We start from the raw sequence: 4,390 nt of genomic DNA, 5'->3' as shown, positions 1-4,390 counted from the left end.
CCCCCCCCCCCCCCCAAACTTGGTCGTCTTAAGCCGTCAGATGTACAGAATCCAACGGTTCGGGCTTTCACATTTTACGTCCTTCCTTCCTTCTCATAATACGATTAGGTAATTCTAACTAATTTCAAAGTTAAGCATTTTAGAGTTAACTAGGACGATTTATTTATATGAGAGTGACATAAGTTGAAACTCTTATCATTTGCAAACCTTTGACTATGTAAGGGAGGAGGATTACATATACTATAATTTTGGCAAAGGGACGAATATAAGTTAGATATCCTCGTTGAGAACTTATAAATTAGATTATGATTAAATGGAATATTAAGCTGACCATGGAATATAAGCATATTAGTATATTCTTCTTTTTGTTTATACTAATATTCCCATTCGCTAGTTGCTTTTTTCTAATGATTCTCTATTCTCCAATTTACACAACTTTTAAAGAAGCCAATGGCCCGACGGCAAGTCGAATCCAACTTACACATATAATACTACTTCCGAGTCATTTTGCCCACATGTTATTCGTAAATTTTTTTAGATATCTTTTCAAGTATGCAATCGTTATCATATTTTTAAATTACCATTTTTCTGTTTTTTTTGTTTTGGACAAAAATTTTAAATTACCATTTGTTTCCGATGTTCTATGTTATAGATATTTAAGGGGAAGAGACTTGGAAATTATTGACAAATTAAAAGTGATGACTAAATTTTAGTTGATTTATATTGTTGAATAGATTTTTATAATTTTTATTCAATTAACTTATTAGAAGCTACATATAATTTCACGGAAAAATCTGCTTAATTACTATTCCGTCTTTGAATCATTAGTTTTTGGGGCCAGCTTAATTAGTCTTTGAAGTTATCTTTTACGGGCATCTTATAACATTTTATCAATGAGTAAGTTAAATAGAACTGATTAATTCAATCACGCCACAAAATATCTGAAAGGAAAGAGCTAGAAGGATTCATGCAAATAACGTTGTACTCCCGTACACGTTTTGCTTAATCTTCTCATCGCTGTAAGAAAAGTACGAATAGGTCTTTAATTATTTTGTATTAAAATTAGTACTTACTTAATTAATGTAAAGTGAAAACGAGTTTGACATTATTTGTAAATTAGAAAATCGATATTCCCGAAGCTGACTGCGTTTTTGTCATTGACTTACTTCATAAGAGTAGCATGTAAAGAAAACGTTTTGTGAAAACTTTTGTCTTTTGTCTTTGGGTGGTTAATATTAATATATAATTTTGAAATCACGAATGTTTTTCTAGCTAACACGAGTTTAGCATTTTGTTTTGTCATGTTTTGAGTTTGCATAGTTCCGATGCTAACAAAGGAAACCGTAGGCTTTGTTGTCTTCTCATATTTGAAATAGTCTTTTTTTTTTTTTTTTGAACAAACTCATATTTGAAATAGTCTAATAACTACATTTTATGTTAAGTCGTATAAATATTATTTTGTTCTTAATTTTACTTTTCTTACAGACAATGAAAGTGTTCTCCATTTTTTTTACTATGCATTTTTCCCCCATAAATTTTAGTTTTTTGATATAAACTTTACTATATCAGTGATCTATCATCATATCAATCAAACTACTAAAAATTAGATACATTTGTTTTGTTTATTCTTTTTTTTTTTAAATTTATCTAAAACTAATTAAGTAGTTGTCGCATTTGGGATCAAGATCGTCTGCAAAATTTCGTAATGAATCGTTTCTTTATTTGTATTTTGTCGTTTTAAATGATTACTAATCAAGCATTGATTCGATTTATTGGATATCGTGAGAAGTATTTATAAAATCTTTTTTAGAATGTCCGTTGACGTAGTTTGATCATCTAATTAAAAAATCTAGATGATTGTTTTTAACGTTTACATTTGACAAACAACCATATTAGTTATAATAATTTAACGACTTCAATTAATTTTGAAATAGTTTTTAGATTGTGACTTTCGAGAATAAATATACGCTAAATGTCAACATAAAACACAACCACTCGAGGTAGTTATAATCTTAAAGATTTTTATTGATTTGTTTTAACGTTGCAATTATGTTTAGCTATTAATATATACAATATTAAATGATTTTTTTTATAAGATGAATGTACCGATAAATTCATCTTATTTCTCTATAAATGTAATCTTCTAAGAGAAACATATTTGTTATTCTATGCTATTTTTCTTATATTTATAATTACATTAAAATTTACTTAGAAATATAATTTTTATCTTTTTTTACATCAATCTTATATTTATTAGAAATATAATTTTTCCTTAATTTATTAGGGGAATAATTTAGAATTTTTCTCCCAACCATTTTGTATAATTATTTTGTCATTATTTTAGCTCCTTAAAACTATGCTTATTTTAATATCAATATTGATTAGAATTAAAAATAAGAATCTATATTTATTCACAGTTGTGTAAGAATATTAATAAAAGATAATCTATATATATTCTTATATTGATTTCTGTTTCTGGTTTCCATGTCCTAATAGGGTTATTATCAACTTAAAATGCTTATTTATTTGAGTGCAAATTATATAAGCTAATTTACAGCAGTTAATTTTTTACAGCCAGTTCATATAGAGCTAATTTTTGATTAAGAACTATATACTTTTTTAATATATTATTGTTTGAGTGTAAAATTTTCAAACAAATAAAAACCAATTAAATCTTTCAAACATAGTCGCTAGAGAGAGAAAAAGAGAGAGGAAAGTCGCCGGCTTCGTTCTGCCTCTCCGGTTGCCCTTCCGGCGCCGGAGAGGGCTCCGCCCTTTAGTTATTTTGTAGTTCTTTTGTTGTCTTTTCCTGCTCCTTGTCTATCTTTCGCCGGCGGTTGGGTGCCTCTCGATGGTGGTGGTTCCGGAGTTATCTCACCGAGTGAAGCAAAGATTCCGTGGTGGTGGTTACTGGTGAAGGCTCTGGTGCGATGTTAGAGGACAATGTCGACTCTATGGCTAGATCTGGCGAATCTGGGTTGGCGTCTTCGCTTACGGGTTCCGGCGGTTTTGTCTCCGGCGGTTTGTTGGCTTCGGTGAGCAATAAGAGATGAAGCTTCTCTTCGACGAGCTTCTGCGGTCGGGTTTGGGTTCTTATTCAGATCTGACCACTCATTCCAGCCATGGCGGTGTATTACAGCAAGGAGCGGTTTGTTTTAGTTTCAGTCCGACCAAGGAGTGTGCCTTGTAAAACGACGAAAGTGATGTAGCTCCTCGTTCTTGCACTGTGAGGTGATGATATGCTATTCTGTGTTCTCAATTTTTCATCTTTAGAAGATTAGCATTCTGGTTGTTATTTGGTTAGTTCCGAGAAGCAGCTATTTCGTCGGTTTTGCCTCACGACCCTTGGTCGGGTCAGTCGGATGTATTGTCCGTTTTTAGGTTTAGTACCGGAACAATTAAAGGCCGGAGAGACCAAGCTCTTCTGATGATGCGCCTTTGGGTGTTGAAGCTATTGGGACAAGTTCTATATGTCGATCCAGAGGTTCTCATAGCTGGGATTTGTTCGTTTTCAATAGTAGTTTTTTTGGTTTTCTCTGTGTTAGTATTTGTTTTCGTGTCATTAGGTTAATTTAGGTGGTTTAAGAGATGATTTCACACCGAGTCGTGCTGTGTTATCTATGGTTACAAAATGCAATGGTTCTCGATCAGGTAGCGTTGGATCTGCCTAGTGTTCCAGGGTTGTAATTGATCAACCATTTTCATTTGTTTTGGTCCAAATCTTAAAAGGTGAATGTAATGTTTGTTTGATTTGGTTGTAATACTTTGTTTAACNACAAAAATCACAAAAAAAAAAAAAAAAAAAAAAAAAAAAATCTTTCAAACATAATGGAACATGTTACAACTTACAAAGTCACAAACATTTTACTAGTCAAACTTACCTTTTCGAAATTGAATTATTTTTTTCTAAGAACCGTTTTATCTTTCTTTCTTTTGTTATTTTGGCAAAGGACAAAATATAATTACAGATTTTGGAGATATTTAAACGAGCGCCCAAAGTTAAAAAAAAAAACACACTTGCAAAAAAAAAAAAGTTCCTGTAAGCACAAAAAAAAAAAAAGAAAGACAATTTTTTTTATTTTTTCTCTCGTTAAATTTTTCTGTGGTTCCGGTCACCGCAGCTCTGTCATCATCTTCATTCTTCTTCTTCTTCGTCTGAAATTTACTCGGATTCTCTCTGAATTTCCCCTTCCTCAAAAATCTCGATCTGTTTCGTATAGTGAGAGGGTGAATTTAGGATCCTTGTGTGTCTGTGTTTCTGGGTTACAGTTGTAAATTTTGAATTATTATTGTGTGTGTGTGAAGTCAGATTCAGTTTCCTGTGAGCTGTACAGATTTGGTTTTTTGGGTTATATCGTTCTGTGATCTATTTCGGGGGGGGGGGGGGGGG

Source organism: Camelina sativa, chromosome 1 (assembly GCF_000633955.1).
Source record: "Camelina sativa cultivar DH55 chromosome 1, Cs, whole genome shotgun sequence".
Lineage (NCBI taxonomy): Eukaryota > Viridiplantae > Streptophyta > Magnoliopsida > Brassicales > Brassicaceae > Camelina > Camelina sativa.
Note: the sequence above shows the minus strand (reverse complement) of the source record.